This window comes from Pseudophryne corroboree, chromosome 8 (assembly GCF_028390025.1).
Source record: "Pseudophryne corroboree isolate aPseCor3 chromosome 8, aPseCor3.hap2, whole genome shotgun sequence".
In the NCBI taxonomy this organism is placed as follows: Eukaryota; Metazoa; Chordata; class Amphibia; order Anura; family Myobatrachidae; genus Pseudophryne; species Pseudophryne corroboree.
The window spans coordinates 413,311,920-413,335,382 of NC_086451.1; the positions used below are offsets into that span (position 1 = coordinate 413,311,920).

Sequence of the window (23,463 nt, forward strand, 5' to 3'; positions counted from 1 at the left end):
ATAAGGAAGTGATAAACCAGAGATATGTGCAAGGTGATAAAGGCACCAGCCAATCAGATCCTAACTGTTAATTTACATATTGAAGCTGATTGGCTGGTGCCTTTATCACCTTGCACATATCACTGGTTTATCACTTCCTTATGCCTTCTCCAGGTTAATACATCTGCCCCACAGCCTGTTATGTGGCAGTTAGGAGCTCATTGGTTGATACTTTGGGTGGGATGTACTAACCTTGCGGTGTACATCCCACCACACATTACATCCATATTAATCGCATATGTACTAACGTATGCGATTAGTATTGCGAAGGACAGCTCTTCCGATAAAAACTGTCCTTTGCGATGTGCACTGGTCACTGGACTTTCGGGTATCGGACCCGGGAGTCAGTCTGCGCATGTGCAGAAGGACGCGGCAGCCGTGGAGCATGTTGGGAGGGATCCTTCACACATCGCAACGCGGAAAGAAGCCCCTGCGGTTTAGTACATTTGGAAATGCAGTAAAACCCCACACTTTATCTCTCCAAGCTTTGATAAATCTCCCCAAGAATTGCTGCTATACTCAATCCCCTTTGCAAAACACAGGGACATTTATGACTGCTTCGATATAAAGAGGGCGCTATCTTCTTTAAAACAAAGGGTCTTTTGTATGCCTAGAACAATGGAGTATGCCGCTTTCCTTATAACTGCACTGACTCCAGAGAGGGTAGATATTGAGAAACACAAAGTTCCCCCCTGACTTGCCCGCTGCAGTCTGCTATGGAGGCGGAGAAGTGAGACTACACGGAACAGGGAACAAATCAGAGCCAGACTCATTTATAAAGGCAAAATGTGAAAGTGAGATGATTAAAGGTTCTCCCAGCTAGACATGAGTGTGTCTGTGTCTGCTAATAAGTGTTGGCAAAATAGATAGGGAAATAGATAGAACTGATAAGATAGAAGACATTGCATCACAAATTGGGCTGAATTATGGGCTTGCTAGGCAATGATAGAGGATACGGGAGAGTGATGAGATGATCAGAAAGGAAGGAGACACAGATAACTCTAACGCATAGATTATAGGCCGCGCTGTGACAGAAATACAAGGCTTGGTGCTCCCCGGAGACTTGCCTGTCATAGACTGCCTACCATGGACAGGTTGCACACGACACAGTGTCCCCTGACAGACAGCCACATTCGCATAAACTGCCAATTGTACATTTATTAACCAACAACTTGGACATCAAGGGATTTGGTGAAAGCTTTAACCTGTTCCTGCCTGGACTGTAAATCGCCGTGTTCTACATGTCGGACATTCTGCGGTGGGAAATGTTATTTCATTTTTTTCTCTCCAGGCCCGGCTGCTGTTACACTTTACCGGCCGAGTATTCCCGTTGTAATAGCCAAATATTGACTCGCTGTTACCGCCTCTCAGGCTGATCTACAAACAGGATTAGATGGTAATTAACTCTTCCTGAAAGCAACACATGATCCTCCGCTGGGACTCCTGTGTTGTGTAGGAACAGATCCAACAGCCTTTAAATATAATACTGTCTGTCTATCTGCCCTGAGATTCCATCAGCGGCATAAAGAGCCAGTCAAGCCTCTAGTTTACAATACATCAGTATATGTCAAAGTCAGTTTGAATAAAATGCAAAAAAGTGAGTGAAAGGTCTGTAGCTAAGTACAGTGGCTGCACAACGTATTCACCACTTAGCTTTTTTCAGGGTTTTTTTTTTTTCTTCAATCAAGGAAGCAAATTGGATTCTTTTGGGAGTCCACAGTTTACAAGCGAAGATCGTGAAATGTGACAATTTGCCGGAGGCAACTAAAATAAATAGAAATCCCTAGCACTCCTAGGGGGCGGGACAGCATAACTCCGGAATTGCTGGAACAATGTACTAAAAAATTGGTACACATCTACCTTACAATCTGGAAACAAACACTGTGGGGGTCAGACACCCTAGCACCCCTAGGGGTGAGGCAGCAGCACTGAGTATTCCAGCGGACAGCATAACTCTGAAATGCCTGCAGCAATTTACAACAAACTTGGTACACATATGACTTACACTCTGAGAAAACAAACACTGTGAGAGTCAGACACCCCTAGCACCCCTAGGGGTGGGACAGCAGCACAGAGTATTTCAGGAGACAGCATAACTCCCGCATGCCTGGACCAATTTACAACAAACTTAGTACACATATGACTTACAAGCTGGAAACAAACACTGTGGGGGTAAGACACTCCTAGCACCCCTAGGGGTGAGGAAGCAGCACAGAGGGGTTCAGCAGACAGCATAACTCTGGAATGCCTGGAGCAATTTACACCAAACTTGCTACACATATGACTTACACTCTGGGAACAAACACTGTGGGGGTAACACACCACAAGCACCCGTAGGGGTGGGCCATCAACACACACTATATCAGGACATGCATTATACTGTATGTCAGTGATGACAGGGCTGCAGGTGGCAGGGCCAGTGACATGATGTGAGGAGGGGAATGCAGGTAGCACAAACCCACACACTGAGAGTTATATAGTGGAAGTAGCATGGTCCCCCAGCAGTACAGAGTATATCAGGAGATACATAATGTTCTGCGCTATATAAGAAACTGAAAAAAGAAACATAACTTCACAAGGGCACTGACATGATGTGAGGAGGGGAATGGAGGCAGCAGGAAGCCACAGACTGAGAGTTGTATAGTGGGAAGAGCAGGGTCCCTTGGGGGACCAAAAAGGGGACCGGCAATCTACACAAAGTGCGTCAGAGAAGCAAGTTATGCCTATATACTAGGTCTCCAACCAACGTAAATTAACAAACAACTATCATTCTAAATTACCATCCTCATCCCACAGCAAACCACGGATATTCAGCTATCTATAATGTTATTTATACTGTATGTTTAATATTTACATTTATTTTTGTAAACAGACATTCTTAAAATCCCGGGCAATGCCGGGTACTCCAGCTAGTGCCACGAAAAAGCAACAAAAAATAAGAATTTACTTACCGATAATTCTATTTCTCGGAGTCCGTAGTGGATGCTGGGGTTCCTGAAAGGACCATGGGGAATAGCGGCTCCGCAGGAGACAGGGCACAAAAAAGTAAAGCTTTACTAGGTCAGGTGGTGTGCACTGGCTCCTCCCCCTATGACCCTCCTCCAGACTCCAGTTAGGTACTGTGCCCGGACGAGCATACACAATAAGGGAGGCATTTTGAATCCCGGGTAAGACTCATACCAGCCACACCAATCACACCGTACAACTTGTGATCTAAACCCAGTTAACAGTATGACAACAGAAAAGGCCTCTTAAAGATGGCTCCTTAACAATAACCCGAATTAGTTAACAATAACTATGTACAAGTATTGCAGATAATCCGCACTTGGGATGGGCGCCCAGCATCCACTACGGACTCCGAGAAATAGAATTATCGGTAAGTAAATTCTTATTTTCTCTATCGTCCTAAGTGGATGCTGGGGTTCCTGAAAGGACCATGGGGATTATACCAAAGCTCCCAAACGGGCGGGAGAGTGCGGATGACTCTGCAGCACCGAATGAGAGAACTCCAGGTCCTCCTTTGCCAGGGTATCAAATTTGTAAAATTTTACAAACGTGTTCTCCCCCGACCACGTAGCTGCTCGGCAGAGTTGTAATGCCGAGACCCCTCGGGCAGCCGCCCAAGATGAGCCCACCTTCCTTGTGGAGTGGGCTTTTACAGTTTTAGGCTGTGGCAGGCCTGCCACAGAATGTGCAAGTTGAATTGTGTTACAAATCCAACGAGCAATCGACTGCTTAGAAGCAGGTGCGCCCAACTTGTTGGGTGCATACAATATAAACAGCGAGTCAGATTTTCTGACTCCAGCCGTCCTTGCAATGTATATTTTTAAGGCTCTGACAACGTCCAACAACTTGGAGTCCTCCAAGTCGCTAGTGGCCGCAGGCACCACAATAGGTTGGTTCAGATGAAATGCTGATACCACTTTAGGGAGAAAATGCGGACGAGTCCGCAGTTCTGCCCTATCCGAATGGAAGATTAGATAAGGACTTTTATAAGATAAAGCCGCCAATTCAGATACTCTCCTGGCAGAGGCCAGGGCTAGTAACATAGTCACTTTCAATGTGAGATATTTCAAATCCACCTTTTTCAATGGTTCAAACCAATGGGATTTGAGGAAATCTAAAACTACATTTAGATCCCACGGTGCCACCGGAGGCACCACAGGAGGCTGTATATGCAGTACTCCCTTGACAAAAGTCTGGACCTCAGGGACAGAGGCCAATTCTTTTTGGAAGAATATTGACAGGGCCGAAATTTGAACCTTAATGGATCCCAATTTGAGACCCATAGATAATCCTGATTGCAGGAAATGTAGGAAACGACCCAGTTGGAATTCCTCCGTCGGAACCCTCCGATCCTCGCACCACGCTACATATTTTCGCCAAATGCGGTGATAATGTTTCACGGTGACTTCCTTCCGTGCCTTAATCAAGGTAGGAATGACTTCTTCTGGAATGCCTTTCCCTTTTAGGATCTGGCGTTCAACCGCCATGCCGTCAAACGCAGCCGCGGTAAGTCTTGAAAAAGACAGGGACCCTGCTGTAGCAGGTCCCTTCTCAGAGGTAGAGGCCACGGTTCGTCCGTGAGCATCTCTTGAAGTTCCGGATACCAAGTCCTTCTCGGCCAATCCGGAACCACTAGTATTGTTCTTACTCTTCTTTGCCGTATGATCTTCAATACCTTTGGTATGAGCGGCAGAGGAGGAAACACATACACTGACTGGTACACCCAAGGAGTTACCAGTGCGTCCACAGCTATTGCCTGTGGATCTCTTGACCTGGCGCAATATTTGTCCAGTTTCTTGTTGAGGCGAGACGCCATCATGTCTACAATTGGTCTTTCCCAACGGTCTATTAACATGTTGAAGACTTCTGGATGTAGACCCCACTCTCCCGGATGAAGATCGTGTCTGCTGAGGAAGTCTGCTTCCCAGTTGTCCACGCCCGGGATGAACACTGCTGACAGTGCTATCACGTGATTCTCCGCCCAGCGAAGAATCTTGGCAGCTTCTGCCATTGCACTCCTGCTTCTTGTGCCGCCCTGCCTGTTTACATGGGCGACCGCCGTGATGTTGTCCGACTGAATCAACACCGGCTTTCCTTGCAGGAGAAGTTCCGCCTGGCTTAGAGCATTGTAGATTGCTCTTAGTTCCAGAATGTTTATGTGAAGAGACTTTTCCAGACTCGTCCATACTCCCTGGAAGTTTCTTCCTTGTGTGACTGCTCCCCAGCCTCTCAGGCTGGCGTCCGTGGTCACCAGGATCCAATCCTGAATGCCGAATCTGCGGCCTTCTAATAGGTGAGCCTTCTGCAACCACCACAGAAGTGACACCCTTGTCTTTGGTGACAGGGTTATTCGCAGGTGCATCTGCAGATGCGACCCTGACCATTTGTCCAACAGATCCCTTTGGAATATTCTTGCATGGAATCTGCCGAATGGAATTGCTTCGTAAGAAGCCACCATTTTTCCCAGGACTCTTGTGCATTGATGTACTGACACTTTTCCTGGTTTTAGGAGGTTCCTGACCAGATCGGATAACTCCTTGGCTTTTTCCTCTGGAAGGAAAACCTTTTTCTGAACCGTGTCCAGAATCATTCCTAGGAACAGCAGACGAGTTGTCGGGATTAAATGGGATTTTGGAATATTCAGAATCCACCCGTGTTGTCTTAGCACCTCTTGAGATAGTGCTAAAGCTGTCTCCAGCTGTTCTCTGGACCTTGCCCTTATTAGGAGATCGTCCAAGTATGGGATAACTAATACGCCTTTTCTTCGAAGAAGAATCATCATCTCGGCCATTACCTTGGTAAAGACCCGAGGCGCCGTGGACAATCCGAACGGCAGCGTCTGAAACTGATAGTGACAGTTTTGAACAATGAACCTGAGGTACCCCTGGTGTGCGGGGTAAATCGGAACGTGTAGATACGCATCCTTGATGTCCAAGGATACCATAAAGTCCCCTTCTTCCAGGTTCGCTATCACTGCTCTGAGTGACTCCATCTTGAACTTGAACTTTTTTATGTAGAGGTTCAAGGACTTCAGATTTAGAATAGGCCTTACCGAGCCATCCGGCTTCGGTACCACAAATAGAGTGGAATAATACCCCTTTCCTTGTTGTAATAGGGGTACTTTGACTATCACCTGCTGAGCGTACAGCTTGTGAATGGCTTCCAACACCCTCTCCCTTTCGGAAGAGCCGGTTGGTAAGGCAGACTTCAGGAAACGATGAGGAGGATCCGTCTCTAATTCCAACCTGTACCCCTGAGATATTATCTGCAGGATCCAGGGGTCTACCTGCGAGTGAGCCCACTGCGCGCTGTAATTTTTGAGACGGCCCCCCACTGTCCCCGAGTCCGCTTGAGAGGCCCCAGCGTCATGCTGAGGTTTTTGCAGGAGCCGGGGAGGGCTTCTGTTCCTGGGAAGGAGCTGCCTGTTGGTGTCTCTTCCCTCTTCCTCTGCCTCGTGGCAGGTACGACAAGCCCTTTGCTCTCTTATTTTTGTAGGAGCGAAAAGGCTGCGGTTGAAAGGTCGGTGCCTTTCTCTGTTGGGGAGTGACTTGAGGTAAAAAAGTGGATTTCCCGGCAGTAGCCGTGGCCACCAAGTCTGATAGACCAACTCCAAATAACTCCTCCCCTTTATACGGCAAAACCTCCATGTGACGTTTTGAATCCGCATCGCCTGTCCACTGTCGTGTCCATAAGGCTCTTCTGGCTGAAATGGACATAGCACTCACCCGAGATGCCAGTGTGCAAATATCCCTCTGTGCATCACGCATATAGATAAATGCATCCTTTATTTGTTCTAACGACAGTAAAACATTGTCCCTATCTAGGGTATCAATATTTTCAATCAGGGATTCTGACCAAACTACTCCAGCACTGCACATCCAGGCAGTTGCTATAGCTGGTCGTAGTATAACACCTGCATGTGTGTATATATTCTTTTGAATAACTTCCATCTTTCTATCTGATGGATCCTTAAGTGCGGCCGTCTCAGGAGAGGGTAACGCCACTTGTTTGGATAAGCGTGTGAGCGCCTTGTCCACCTTAGGGGGTGTTTCCCAGCGCGCCCTAACCTCTGGCGGGAAAGGGTATAATGCCAATAACTTTTTTGAAATTATCAACTTTTTATCAGGAGCAACCCACGCTTCATCACACACGTCATTTAATTCTTCTGATTCAGGAAAAACTGTTTGTAGTTTTTTCACACCATACATAATACCCTGTTTTACGGTATCTGTAGTATCAGCTAAATGTAACGTCTCCTTCATTGCCAAAATCATATAACGTGTGGCCCTACTGGAAAATACGTTTGAATTTCTACCGTCGTCACTGGAATCAGTGCCCGTGTCTGGGTCTGTGTCGACCGACTGAGGCAAAGGGCGTTTTACAGCCCCTGACGGTGTTTGAGGCGCCTGGACAGGCATTAATTGATTGTCCGGCCGCCTCATGTCCTCAACTGACTGTTTAAGGGAAGATAAACCATCACGTAATTCCACAAATAAAGGCATCCATTCTGGTGTCGACCCCCTGGGGGGTGACATCTGCATATTTGGCAATTGCTCCGCCTCCACACCAATATCGTCCTCATACATGTCGACACCACGTACCGACACACACCGCAAACTCACAGGGAATGCTCTAATGAAGACAGGACCCACTAGCCCTTTTGGGGAGACAGAGGGAGAGTCTGCCAGCACACACCACAAAGCGCTATATATACAAGGGATATCCTTATATTAAGTGCTCCCTTATAGCTGCTTTAATATATATATATATAGCCATTAATGTGCCCCCCCTCTCTGTTTTACCCTGTTTCTGTAGTGCAGTGCAGGGGAGAGACCTGGGAGCCGTTCTGACCAGCGGAGCTGTGACAGAAAATGGCGCCGTGTGCTGAGGAGATAGGCCCCGCCCCTTTTTCGGCGGGTTCTTCTCCCGCTATTTTTCCAGTCAGGCAGGGGTTAAATATCTCCATATAGCCCCTATGGGCTATATGTGAGGTATTTTTAGCCTTGTATAAGGTTTATATTTGCCTCTCAGAGCGCCCCCCCCCAGCGCTCTGCACCCTCAGTGACTGCCCAGTGAAGTGTGCTGAGAGGAAAATGGCGCACAGCTGCAGTGCTGTGCGCTACCTTATGAAGACTGAGGAGTCTTCAGCCGCCGGTTTCCGGACCTCTTCACGCTTCAGCATCTGCAAGGGGGTCGGCGGCGCGGCTCCGGGACCGGACTCCACGGCTGGGCCTGTGTTCGATCCCTCTGGAGCTAATGGTGTCCAGTAGCCAAGCAGCAAATCCACTCTGCATGCAGGTGAGTTTACTACTTTCCCCCTAAGTCCCACGTTGCAGTGATCCTGTTGCCAGCAGGACTCACTGTAAAGAAAAAAAAACCTAAACTAAACTTTCTCTAAGCAGCTCTTTAGGAGAGCCACCTAGATTGCACCCTTCTCGTTCGGGCACAAAATCTAACTGGAGTCTGGAGGAGGGTCATAGGGGGAGGAGCCAGTGCACACCACCTGACCTAGTAAAGCTTTACTTTTTTGTGCCCTGTCTCCTGCGGAGCCGCTATTCCCCATGGTCCTTTCAGGAACCCCAGCATCCACTTAGGACGATAGAGAAATAAAGTTTCACATCATCCATAAAAATAGAACCCAAAGCCCTTTAAAGGAGTTTATATGCAAAGCCACAGCTACTAAAAGCATTGCTCTTTTAAATATTGGGCATAAATATGATCAGAAGATCTGGGTTTTATAACCGGCTTTTACAATGGGGGTGAGATTAGAGATGAGCGCCTGAAATTTTTCGGGTTTTGTGTTTTGGTTTTGGGTTCGGTTCCGCGGCCGTGTTTTGGGTTCGAACGCGTTTTGGCAAAACCTCACCGAATTTTTTTTGTCGGATTCGGGTGTGTTTTGGATTCGGGTGTTTTTTTCAAAAAACACTAAAAAACAGCTTAAATCATAGAATTTGGGGGTCATTTTGATCCCAAAGTATTATTAACCTCAAAAACCATAATTTACACTCATTTTCAGTCTATTCTGAATACCTCACACCTCACAATATTATTTTTAGTCCTAAAATTTGCACCGAGGTCGCTGTGTGAGTAAGATAAGCGACCCTAGTGGCCGACACAAACACCGGGCCCATCTAGGAGTGGCACTGCAGTGTCACGCAGGATGTCCCTTCCAAAAAACCCTCCCCAAACAGCACATGACGCAAAGAAAAAAAGAGGCGCAATGAGGTAGCTGTGTGAGTAAGATTAGCGACCCTAGTGGCCGACACAAACACCGGGCCCATCTAGGAGTGGCACTGCAGTGTCACGCAGGATGGCCCTTCCAAAAAACCCTCCCCAAACAGCACATGACGCAAAGAAAAAAAGAGGCGCAATGAGGTAGCTGTGTGAGTAAGATTAGCGACCCTAGTGGCCGACACAAACACCGGGCCCATCTAGGAGTGGCACTGCAGTGTCACGCAGGATGTCCCTTCCAAAAAACCCTCCCCAAACAGCACATGACGCAAAGAAAAAAAGAGGCGCAATGAGGTAGCTGACTGTGTGAGTAAGATTAGCGACCCTAGTGGCCGACACAAACACCGGGCCCATCTAGGAGTGGCACTGCAGTGTCACGCAGGATGTCCCTTCCAAAAAACCCTCCCCAAACAGCACATGACGCAAAGAAAAAAAGAGGCGCAATGAGGTAGCTGACTGTGTGAGTAAGATTAGCGACCCTAGTGGCCGACACAAACACCGGGCCCATCTAGGAGTGGCACTGCAGTGTCACGCAGGATGTCCCTTCCAAAAAACCCTCCCCAATCAGCACATGATGCAAAGAAAAAGAAAAGAAAAAAGAGGTGCAAGATGGAATTGTCCTTGGGCCCTCCCACCCACCCTTATGTTGTATAAACAAAACAGGACATGCACACTTTAACCAACCCATCATTTCAGTGACAGGGTCTGCCACACGACTGTGACTGATATGACGGGTTGGTTTGGACCCCCCCCAAAAAAGAAGCAATTAATCTCTCCTTGCACAAACTGGCTCTACAGAGGCAAGATGTCCACCTCATCTTCACCCTCCGATATATCACCGTGTACATCCCCCTCCTCACAGATTATCAATTCGTCCCCACTGGAATCCACCATCTCAGCTCCCTGTGTACTTTGTGGAGGCAATTGCTGCTGGTCAATGTCTCCGCGGAGGAATTGATTATAATTCATTTTAATGAACATCATCTTCTCCACATTTTCTGGATGTAACCTCGTACGCCGATTGCTGACAAGGTGAGCGGCGGCACTAAACACTCTTTCGGAGTACACACTTGTGGGAGGGCAACTTAGGTAGAATAAAGCCAGTTTGTGCAAGGGCCTCCAAATTGCCTCTTTTTCCTGCCAGTATAAGTACGGACTGTGTGACGTGCCTACTTGGATGCGGTCACTCATATAATCCTCCACCATTCTATCAATGTTGAGAGAATCATATGCAGTGACAGTAGACGACATGTCCGTAATCGTTGTCAGGTCCTTCAGTCCGGACCAGATGTCAGCATCAGCAGTCGCTCCAGACTGCCCTGCATCACCGCCAGCGGGTGGGCTCGGAATTCTGAGCCTTTTCCTCGCACCCCCAGTTGCGGGAGAATGTGAAGGAGGAGATGTTGACAGGTCGCGTTCCGCTTGACTTGACAATTTTGTCACCAGCAGGTCTTTCAACCCCAGCAGACCTGTGTCTGCCGGAAAGAGAGATCCAAGGTAGGCTTTAAATCTAGGATCGAGCACGGTGGCCAAAATGTAGTGCTCTGATTTCAACAGATTGACCACCCGTGAATCCTTGTTAAGCGAATTAAGGGCTGCATCCACAAGTCCCACATGCCTAGCGGAATCGCTCCCTTTTAGCTCCTTCTTCAATGCCTCCAGCTTCTTCTGCAAAAGCCTGATGAGGGGAATGACCTGACTCAGGCTGGCAGTGTCTGAACTGACTTCACGTGTGGCAAGTTCAAAGGGCATCAGAACCTTGCACAACGTTGAAATCATTCTCCACTGCACTTGAGACAGGTGCATTCCACCTACTATATCGTGCTCAATTGTATAGGCTTGAATGGCCTTTTGCTGCTCCTCCAACCTCTGAAGCATATAGAGGGTTGAATTCCACCTCGTTACCACTTCTTGCTTCAGATGATGGCAGGGCAGGTTCAGTAGTTTTTGGTGGTGCTCCAGTCTTCTGTACGTGGTGCCTGTACGCCGAAAGTGTCCCGCAATTTTTCTGGCCACCGACAGCATCTCTTGCACGCCCCTGTCGTTTTTTAAAAAATTCTGCACCACCAAATTCAAGGTATGTGCAAAACATGGGACGTGCTGGAATTTGCCCATATTTAATGCACACACAATATTGCTGGCGTTGTCCGATGCCACAAATCCACAGGAGAGTCCAATTGGGGTAAGCCATTCCGCGATGATCTTCCTCAGTTGCCGTAAGAGGTTTTCAGCTGTGTGCGTATTCTGGAAAGCTGTGATACAAAGCGTAGCCTGCCTAGGAAAGAGTTGGCGTTTGCGAGATGCTGCTACTGGTGCCGCCGCTGCTGTTCTTGCGGCGGGAGTCCATACATCTACCCAGTGGGCTGTCACAGTCATATAGTCCTGACCCTGCCCTGCTCCACTTGTCCACATGTCCGTGGTTAAGTGGACATTGGGTACAACTGCATTTTTTAGGACACTGGTGAGTCTTTTTCTGACGTCCGTGTACATTCTCGGTATCGCCTGCCTAGAGAAGTGGAACCTAGATGGTATTTGGTAACGGGGGCACACTGCCTCAATAAATTGTCTAGTTCCCTGTGAACTAACGGCGGATACCGGACGCACGTCTAACACCAACATAGTTGTCAAGGACTCAGTTATCCGCTTTGCAGTAGGATGACTGCTGTGATATTTCATCTTCCTCGCAAAGGACTGTTGAACAGTCAATTGCTTACTGGAAGTAGTACAAGTGGGCTTACGACTTCCCCTCTGGGATGACCATCGACTCCCAGCGGCAACAACAGCAGCGCCAGCAGCAGTAGGCGTTACACGCAAGGATGCATCGGAGGAATCCCAGGCAGGAGAGGACTCGTCAGAATTGCCAGTGACATGGCCTGCAGGACTATTGGCATTCCTGGGGAAGGAGGAAATTGACACTGAGGGAGTTGGTGGGGTGGTTTGCGTGAGCTTGGTTACAAGAGGAAGGGATTTACTGGTCAGTGGACTGCTTCCGCTGTCACCCAAAGTTTTTGAACTTGTCACTGACTTATTATGAATGCGCTGCAGGTGACGTATAAGGGAGGATGTTCCGAGGTGGTTAACGTCCTTACCCCTACTTATTACAGCTTGACAAAGGGAACACACGGCTTGACACCTGTTGTCCGCATTTCTGGTGAAATACCTCCACACCGAAGAGCTGATTTTTTTGGTATTTTCACCTGGCATGTCAACGGCCATATTCCTCCCACGGACAACAGGTGTCTCCCCGGGTGCCTGACTTAAACAAACCACCTCACCATCAGAATCCTCCTGGTCAATTTCCTCCCCAGCGCCAGCAACACCCATATCCTCCTCATCCTGGTGTACTTCAACACTGACATCTTCAATCTGACTATCAGGAACTGGACTGCGGGTGCTCCTTCCAGCACTTGCAGGGGGCGTGCAAATGGTGGAAGGCGCATGCTCTTCACGTCCAGTGTTGGGAAGGTCAGGCATCGCAACCGACACAATTGGACTCTCCTTGTGGATTTGGGATTTCAAAGAACGCACAGTTCTTTGCGGTGCTTTTGCCAGCTTGAGTCTTTTCAGTTTTCTAGCGAGAGGCTGAGTGCTTCCATCCTCATGTGAAGCTGAACCACTAGCCATGAACATAGGCCAGGGCCTCAGCCGTTCCTTGCCACTCCGTGTGGTAAATGGCATATTGGCAAGTTTACGCTTCTCCTCCGACAATTTTATTTTAGGTTTTGGAGTCCTTTTTTTACTGATATTTGGTGTTTTGGTTTTGACATGCTCTGTACTATGCCATTGGGCATCGGCCTTGGCAGACGACGTTGCTGGCATTTCATCGTCTCGGCCATGACTAGTGGCAGCAGCTTCAGCACGAGGTGGAAGTGGATCTTGATCTTTCCCTAATTTTGGAACCTCAACATTTTTGTTCTCCATATTTTAATAGGCACAACTAAAAGGCACCTCAGGTAAACAATGGAGATGGATGGATTGGATACTAGTATACAATTATGGACGGGCTGCCGAGTGCCGACACAGAGGTAGCCACAGCCGTGAACTACCGCACTGTACTGTGTCTGCTGCTAATATAGACTGGTTGATAAAGAGATAGTATACTCGTAACTAGTATGTATGTATAAAGAAAGAAAAAAAAACCACGGTTAGGTGGTATATACAATTATGGACGGGCTGCCGAGTGCCGACACAGAGGTAGCCACAGCCGTGAACTACCGCACTGTACTGTGTCTGCTGCTAATATATAGACTGGTTGATAAAGAGATAGTATACTCGTAACTAGTATGTATGTATAAAGAAAGAAAAAAAAACCACGGTTAGGTGGTATATACAATTATGGACGGGCTGCCGAGTGCCGACACAGAGGTAGCCACAGCCGTGAACTACCGCACTGTACTGTGTCTGCTGCTAATATATAGACTGGTTGATAAAGAGATAGTATACTCGTAACTAGTATGTATGTATAAAGAAAGAAAAAAAAACCACGGTTAGGTGGTATATACAATTATGGACGGGCTGCCGAGTGCCGGCACAGAGGTAGCCACAGCCGTGAACTACCGCACTGTACTGTGTCTGCTGCTAATATATAGACTGGTTGATAAAGAGATAGTATACTCGTAACTAGTATGTATGTATAAAGAAAGAAAAAAAAGCCACGGTTAGGTGGTATATACAATTATGGACGGACTGCCGAGTGCCGACACAGAGGTAGCCACAGCCGTGAACTACCGCACTGTACTGTGTCTGCTGCTAATATATAGACTGGTTGATAAAGAGATAGTATACTCGTAACTAGTATGTATGTATAAAGAAAGAAAAAAAAAACACGGTTAGGTGGTATATACAATTATGGACGGGCTGCCGAGTGCCGACACAGAGGTAGCCACAGCCGTGAACTACCGCACTGTACTGTGTCTGCTGCTAATATATAGACTGGTTGATAAAGAGATAGTATACTCGTAACTAGTATGTATGTATAAAGAAAGAAAAAAAAACCACGGTTAGGTGGTATATACAATTATGGACGGGCTGCCGAGTGCCGACACAGAGGTAGCCACAGCTGTGAACTACCGCACTGTACTGTGTCTGCTGCTAATATAGACTGGTTGATAAAGAGATAGTATACTACTAATATTATATATACTGGTGGTCAGGTCACTGGTCACTAGTCACACTGGCAGTGGCACTCCTGCAGCAAAAGTGTGCACTGTTTAATTTTAATATAATATTATGTACTCCTGGCTCCTGCTATAACCTATAACTGGCACTGCAGTAGTGCTCCCCAGTCTCCCCCACAATTATAAGCTGTGTGAGCTGAGCAGTCAGACAGATATATAATATATATAGATGATGCAGCACACTGGCCTGAGCCTGAGCAGTGCACACAGATATGGTATGTGACTGACTGAGTCACTGTGTGTATCGCTTTTTTCAGGCAGAGAACGGATATATTAAATAAACTGCACTGTGTGTCTGGTGGTCACTCACTATATAATATATTATGTACTCCTGGCTCCTGCTATAACCTATAACTGGCACTGCAGTAGTGCTCCCCAGTCTCCCCCACAATTATAAGCTGTGTGAGCTGAGCAGTCAGACAGATATATATAATATTATATATAGATAATAGATGATGCAGCACACTGGCCTGAGCCTGAGCAGTGCACACAGATATGGTATGTGACTGAGTCACTGTGTGCTGTGTATCGCTTTTTTCAGGCAGAGAACGGATTATAAATAAAACTGGTGGTCACTGGTCACTATCAGCAAAACTCTGCACTGTACTGAGTACTCCTAATGCTCCCCAAAATTAGTAAATCAAGTGTCTCTCTAATCTATTCTAAACGGAGAGGACGCCAGCCACGTCCTCTCCCTATCAATCTCAATGCACGTGTGAAAATGGCGGCGACGCGCGGCTCCTTATATAGAATCCGAGTCTCGCGATAGAATCCGAGCCTCGCGAGAATCCGACAGCGTCATGATGACGTTCGGGCGCGCTCGGGTTAACCGAGCAAGGCGGGAAGATCCGAGTCGCTCGGACCCGTGAAAAAAAACATGAAGTTCTGGCGGGTTCGGTTTCAGAGAAACCGAACCCGCTCATCTCTAGGTGAGATACCGCTTTCAGATCGTAAATGCCGGGTCGCATCCGGGAATTGGGTGCGACCCGGCACTGGACCCTGAGAACTGGCTTCCCGACCCGGCAATATGCCAGGTCGGGTTGCTACCGGGGGCGGCGACTGCGGCAGCACCGGGTGCGGAGGCGGGGGATGAGATCATCTCCGCGCTGCCTCTCCCTATGCTGTGAACGGGTACCGGGTCACATCGACCGGGGTAACCCGTTCACACTACACCTGACCCAGTAATAACCCTTCTTTATTCCCGGGTTGAATTACCAGGTCGGGCGACCCGGGATTTCTGGAGTGACCCTTTCACACCGCACAGCGACCCGTGTCAACCTGGCAATATACAGGGTTGATACCGGGTTATTTGTGCGGTGTGAAAGGGGTATAAGTATAGCATGCTGCTACAGTACTCAGTTTGCACACGCATGCCCCTGATATGTCTCTGCAGGCGTGAGGGTGCACAACGGCACGTTACTAAATGCAGACACATTTCTCTACTACCTCTGAGCTAGGCCCATAAAGTAAATCCATATAGTCTGCTCCAATATTGATCTGTGCACAACGTACACAATGTAAAGTGCATTTTACCAGGGTCAGAGCCATTGCATCGGGAACTCTTCTGCAGCTATGGAATTCTACTAAAAGCTTGTTCCGCTTTCACTCACTCTTCCAGCAGAGACGGCCTCCCTCGCATTATTCCTGACCTTAGTCCATTCCGCCTTCAGTCTCCCAACTGCTTGGTCTAGTACCTACATATTCTATTCTCTATATTGTTATTGAGGGCACTGACCCCATCCAGACAGCAGTATCATAGCTCTACGCTCACTGCTTTCCCTCTTAAGCTGGGAACACATCTGCATACACTTACCAATCGTCCGCCCGATGTGTCGTGCTTAATTTCACAACTGGACGGGCATTTAAATGTTCCCATCCAGTTGAGATGTCAGTCACCGGTGGTCCCTGTCCCCTGTCAACGACGTCATTCACAGACATATCGCGGGTACATACCCGCTGACAGGCTCGCAATATAAACTGAATGCCCCACATATTGCGTGCCTGCTGACGGCTGTGTACCCCCGATAAATGTATGCCCGTACATTTTCTGCAAGGACTGCCGGTGACTGACATTTCTACTGGACAGGAACATTAAAATGCCAGGCTGACGATTGGTAAATGTATATGTACTTACCAATCATCCGTCAACCAGGTGGGTACCTAGCTTAACTCTTACTTGTTTCATTACTGTTATTTTATTTCGTCGAAACTGAAGTTTAGTGCAGTGCGAGCCAATCAGAAGAGCTTTTGGTGACTGGAGGTGGGATACAAGAATGCATGTAGGCTCTTTGTGTGTGATTTTGGTTGATTTTGTGATTACCTAGGTGTAAATGGAATTTAATATACAGTGTATGTGCATGTGTATGTGCATAGTTGTGCGTTCTAATATACAGTATGTATTAGATGCTTATCGAAACATACATGTCAGTGGTGTCTGTCATTAATTATCAGTGTGTTGTGTTTGTATTAGTTGTGTTGCACCAAAATTAGCAGGATTTAGATCAGGCCTGGCCAACCTGTGTCTTTCCAGCTGTTGTGAAACTACAGAATACCCCTTCCACCGATCAGCTGATAAATCATGCTGGGGCTTGTAGTGTCACAACAGGTTGGCCAGGCATGTTTTAGATCTGTGTAGAGTGAGTGACCCAGAGGTAGATCCCACGCCACCAAAGACGGTCACCCCTCCCTTATCAGTAAGCAGTAGTATAATTTTAGCTCAGATTTCCCTTTTCTGCTTTCAGATGACTTTATTTTATGGATCTGTGCTATTAAAAATAATATTGTACTCTATCTTTCCGACTACAGTCTGTGTTTCTAGCAGAAGCCATTAAATCATGTAGGTAGAGTTGTTTATTTGCGTTGTCCTTGGATGGGAATCAGCTATGCTCTGTGTATTGGATTCCCGAGGGGAATGACGATAAACCAGTGTGTTCAGAAAACGTTACATGAGGGCACATACAGTACTAACTAATATTTTTAAAAAGTCGTATCACGGGGTGTGATCCATTTATAGGGGTTATAAATACTTTCCACTGAAATGATGCATTCACATTAATTATTACTGGGTATGAGGCATGCATGTAGTCATTCCTGTGATTATAAACCATTTCACTCATGGACAGATGTATTAAGCCTGGAGAAGTGATAAAGCAGTGATAAGTGGAAGGTGATAACGCACCAGCTAATCACCTCCTAACTGTCAATTTACATATTGGAGCTGATTGGCTGGTGCGTTATCACCTTGCACTTATAACTGCTTTATCACTTCTCCAGGCTTAATACATCTGCCCCAATGTTAACTATATCTTATGTATAAAGTATATTTAGTTTTACTTTATTAATGTTCAGTAAAATAAACCTATTGGCAAACATTATTTCTCACACAGATAATAAGAATTTACTTACCGATAATTCTATTTCTCGGAGTCCGTAGTGGATGCTGGGGTTCCTGAAAGGACCATGGGGAATAGCGGCTCCGCAGGAGACAGGGCACAAAAAGTAAAGCTTTACGATCAGGTGGTGTGTACTGGCTCCTCCCCCTATGACCCTCCTCCAAGCCTCAGTTAGGTACTGTGCCCGGACGAGCGTACACAATAAGGAAGGATTTTGAATCCCGGGTAAGACTCATACCAGCCACACCAATCACACTGTACAACCTGTGATCTGAACCCAGTTTACAGTATGATAACAGCGGAGCCTCTGAAAAGATGGCTCACAACAATAATAACCCGATTTTTGTAACTATGTACAAGTATTGCAGACAATCCGCACTTGGGATGGGCGCCCAGCATCCACTACGGACTCCGAGAAATAGAATTATCGGTAAGTAAATTCTTATTTTCTCTATCGTCCTAGTGGATGCTGGGGTTCCTGAAAGGACCATGGGGATAATACCAAAGCTCCCAAACGGGCGGGAGAGTGCGGATGACTCTGCAGCACCGAATGAGAGAACTCCAGGTCCTCCTTAGCCAGGGTATCAAATTTGTAGGATTTTACAAACGTGTTTGCCCCTGACTAAATAACCGCTCGGCAAAGTTGTAAAGCCGAGACCCCTCGGGCAGCCGCCCAAGATGAGCCCACCTTCCTTGTGGAATGGGCATTTACATATTTTGGCTGTGGCAGGCCTGCCACAGAATGTGCAAGCTGAATTGTATTACACATCCAACTAGCAATAGTCTGCTTAGAAGCAAGAGCACCCAGTTTGTTGGGTGCATACAGGATAACAGCAAGTCAGTTTTCCTGACTCCAGCCGTCCTGGAACATATTTTCAGGGCCCTGACAACATCTAGCAACTTGGAGTCCTCCAAGTCCCTAGTAGGTGCAAGGCACCACAATAAGCTGGTTCAGGTGAAACACTGACACCACCTTAGGGAGAGAACTGGGGACGAGTCCGCAGCTCTGCCCTGTCCGAATGGACAAACAGATATGGGCTTTTTTGAGAAAAAACCACCAATTTGACACTCGCCTGGTCCAGGCCAGGGCCAAGAGCATGGTCACTTTTCATGTGAGATGCTTCAAATCCACAGATTTGACTGGTTTTAAACCAATGTGATTTGAGGAATCCCAGAACTACGTTGAGATCCCACAGTGCCACTGGAGGCACAAAAGGGGGTTGTATATGCAATACTCCCTTGACAAACTTCTGGACTTCAGGAACTGAAGCCAATTCTTTCTGGAAGAAAATCGACAGGGCCGAAATTTGAACCTTAATGGACCCCAATTTGCGGCCCATAGACACTCCTGTTTGCAGGAAATGCAGGAAACGACCGAGTTGAAATTTCTTTGTGGGGCCATCCTGGCCTCACACCACGCAACATATTTTCGCCACATGTGGTGATAATGTTGTGCGGTCACCTCCTTTCTGGCTTTGACCAGGGTAGGAATGACCTCTTCCGGAATGCCTTTTTCCCTTAGGATCCGGCGTTCCACCGCCATGCCGACAAACGCAGCTGCGGTAAGTCTTGGAACAGACATGGTACTTGCTGAAGCAAATCCCTTCTTAGCAGCCAGAGGCCATAAGACCTCTGTAAGCATCTCTTGAAGTTCCGGGTACCAAGTCCTTCTTGGCCAATCCGGAGCCATGAGTATAGTTCTTACTCCTCTACGTCTTATAATTCTCAGCACCTTAGGTATGAGAAGCAGAGGAGGGAACACATACACCGACTGGTACACCCACGGTGTTACCAGAACGTCCACAGCTATTGCCTGAGGGTCTCTTGACCTGGCGCAATACCTGTCCCGTTTTTTGTTCAGACGGGACGCCATCATGTCCACCTTTGGTATTTCCCAACGGTTTACAATCATGTGGAAAAAACTTCCCGATGAAGTTTCCACTCTCCCGGGTGGAGGTCGTGCCTGCTGAGGAAGTCTGCTTCCCAGTTTCCATTCCCGGGATGAAACACTGCTGACAGTGCTATCACATGATTTTCCGCCCAGCGAAAAGTCCTTGCAGTTTTTGCCATTGCCCTCCTGCTTCTTGTGTCGCCCTGTCTGTTTACGTGGGCGACTGCCGTGATGTTTTTCCCACTGGATCAATACCGGCTGACCTTGAAGCAGAGGTCTTGCTAAGCTTAGAGCATTATAAATTTACCCTTAGCTCCAGTATATTTATGTGGAGAAAAGTCTCCAGACTTGATCACACTCCCTGGAAATTTTTTCCTTGTGTGACTGCTCCCCAGCCTCTCGGGCTGGGCTCCGTGGTCACCAGCATCCAATCCTGAATGCCGAATCTGCGGCCCTCTAGAAGATGAGCACTCTATAACCACCACAGGAGAGACACCCTTGTCCTTGGATATAGGGTTATCCGCTGATGCATCTGAAGATGCGATCCGGACCATTTGTCCAGCAGATCCCACTGAAAAGTTCTTGCGTGAAATCTGCCGAATGGAATTGCTTCGTAGGAAGCCACCATTTTTACCAGGACCCTTGTGCAATGATGCACTGTTTTTAGGAGGTTCCTGACTAGCTCGGATAACTCCCTGGCTTTCTCTTCCGGGAGAAACACCTTTTTCTGGACTGTGTCCAGAATCATCCCTAGGCACAGCAGACGTGTCGTCGGGATCAGCTGCGATTTTGGAATATTTAGAATCCACCCGTGCTGTTGTAGCAGTATCCGAGATAGTGCTACTCCGACCTCCAACTGTTCCCTGGACTATGCCCTTATCAGGAGATCGTCCAAGTAAGGGATAATTAAGACGCCTTTTCTTCGAAGAAGAATCATCATTTCGGCCATTACCTTGGTAAAGACCCGGGGTGCCGTGGACAATCCAAACGGCAGCGTCTGAAACTGATAGTGACAGTTCTGCACCACGAACCTGAGGTACCCTTAGTGAGAAGGGCAAATTTGGGACATAGAGGTAAGCATCCCTGATGTCCCGGGACACTATATAGTCCCCTTCTTCCTGGTTCGTTATCACTGCTCTGAGTGACTCCATCTTGATTTGAACCTTTGTAAGTGTTCAAAATTTTTTTAGAATAAGTCTCACCTAGCCTTCTGGCTTCAGTACCACAATATAGTGTGGAATAATACCCCTTTTCTTGTAGTAGGAGAGGTAATTTAATTATCACCTGCTGGGAATACAGCTTGTGAATTTTTTTCCATACTGCCTCCTTGTCGGAGGGAGACCTTGGTAAAGCAGACTTCAGGAGCCTGCGAAGGGGAAACGTCTCGACATTCCAATCTGTACCCCTGGGATACTACTTGTAGGATCCAGGGGTCCTGTACGGTCTCAGCGCCATGCTGAGAACTTGTCAGAAGCGGTGGAACGCTTCTGTTCCTGGGAATGGGCTGCCTGCTGCAGTCTTCTTCCCTTTCCTCTATCCCTGGGCAGATATGATCTTATAGGGACGAAAGGACTGAGGCTGAAAAGACGGTGTCTTTTTCTGCAGAGATGTGACTTAGGGTAAAAACGGTGGATTTTCCAGCAGTTGCCGTGGCCACCAGGTCCGATGGACCGACCCCAAATAACTCCTCTTCCTTTATACGGCAATACACCTTTGTGCCGTTTGGAATCTGCATCACCTGACCACTGTCGTGTCCATAACATCTTCTGGCAGATATGGACATCGCATTTACTCTTGATGCCAGAGTGCAAATATCCCTCTGTGCATCTCGCATATATAGAAATGCATCCTTTAAATGCTCTATAGTCAATAAAATACTGTCCCTGTCAAGGGTATCAATATTTTTAGTCAGGGAATCCGACCAAGCCACCCCAGCTCTGCACATCCAGGCTGAGGCGATCGCTGGTCGCAGTATAACACCAGTATGTGTGTATATACTTTTTATGATATTTTCCAGCCTCCTGTCAGCTGGTCCTTGAGGACGGCCCTATCTATAGACGGTACCGCCACTTGTTTTGATAAGCGTGTGAGCGCCTTAGCCACCCTAAGGGGTGTTTCCCAACGCGCCCTAACTTCTGGCGGGAAAGGGTATACCGCCCCTAATTTTCTATCGGGGGGAACCCACGCATCATCACACACTTTATTTAATTTATCTGATTCAGGAAAAACTATGGTAGTTTTTTCACATCCCACATAATACCCTCTTTTGTGGTACTTGTAGTATCAGAAATATGTAACACCTCCTTCATTGCCTTTAACGTGTGGCCCTAATAAGGAATACGTTTGTTTATTCACCGTCGACACTGGATTCAGTGTCCCTGTCTGTGTCTGTGTCGACCGACTAAAGTAAACGGGCGTTTTAAAACCCCTGACGGTGTTTTTGAGACGTCTGGACCGGTACTAATTGTTTGTCGGCCGTCTCATGTCGTCAACCGACCTTGCAGCGTGTTGACATTATCACGTAATTCCCTAAATAAGCCATCCATTCCGGTGTCGACTCCCTAGAGAGTGACATCACCATTACAGGCAATTGCTCCGCCTCCTCACCAACATCGTCCTCATACATGTCGACACACACGTACCGACACACAGCACACACACAGGGAATGCTCTGATAGAGGACAGGACCCACTAGCCCTTTGGAGAGACAGAGGGAGAGTTTGCCAGCACACACCAAAAACGCTATAATTATATAGGGACAACCTTATATAAGTGTTTTCCCTTATAGCATCTTTATTATATATTTCTAATGCCAAATTAGTGCCCCCCCTCTCTGTTTTAACCCTGTTTCTGTAGTGCAGTGCAGGGGAGAGCCTGGGAGCCTTCCCTCCAGCCTTTCTGTGAGGGAAAATGGCGCTGTGTGCTGAGGAGATAGGCCCCGCCCCTTTTTCGGCGGCCTCGTCTCCCGCTCTTAACGGATTCTGGCAGGGGTTAAATATCTCCATATAGCCTCCGGAGGCTATATGTGAGGTATTTTTAGCCAAAATAGGTTTTCATTTGCCTCCCAGGGCGCCCCCCTCCCAGCGCCCTGCACCCTCAGTGACTGCCGTGTGAAGTGTGCTGAGAGGAAAATGGCGCACAGCTGCAGTGCTGTGCGCTACCTTTAGAAGACTGCGGAGTCTTCTGCCGCCGATTCTGGACCTCTTCTTACTTCAGCATCTGCAAGGGGGCCGGCGGCAAGGCTCCGGTGACCATCCAGGCTGTACCTGTGATCGTCCCTCTGGAGCTGATGTCCAGTAGCCAAGAAGCCAATCCATCCTGCACGCAGGTGAGTTCACTTCTTCTCCCCTAAGTCCCTCGTTGCAGTGATCCTGTTGCCAGCAGGACTCACTGTAAAATAAAAAACCTAAGCTAAACTTTTCTAAGCAGCTCTTTAGGAGAGCCACCTAGATTGCACCCTTCTCGGCCGGGCACAAAAATCTAACTGAGGCTTGGAGGAGGGTCATAGGGGGAGGAGCCAGTACACACCACCTGATCGTAAAGCTTTACTTTTTGTGCCCTGTCTCCTGCGGAGCCGCTATTCCCCATGGTCCTTTTAGGAACCCCAGCATCCACTAGGACGATAGAGAAAATAAAATTTTGTTTATTCCTATTTTAATTTGATGGTAATTGGCCACTGGCACATATAATGGTGGCTGGCACTCCACAATAATCATATAATGGTTAG

General features: G+C 47.5%; 1 protein-coding gene across 5 annotated transcripts in view; it reads right to left on the minus strand.

The window, feature by feature from the left end:
• SLC8A2 (solute carrier family 8 member A2) overlaps nt 1-23,463 on the minus strand; it is a 418,203-nt gene that overhangs the window by 219,080 nt on the left and 175,660 nt on the right. The gene's annotated exons all lie outside the window — the stretch shown is intronic.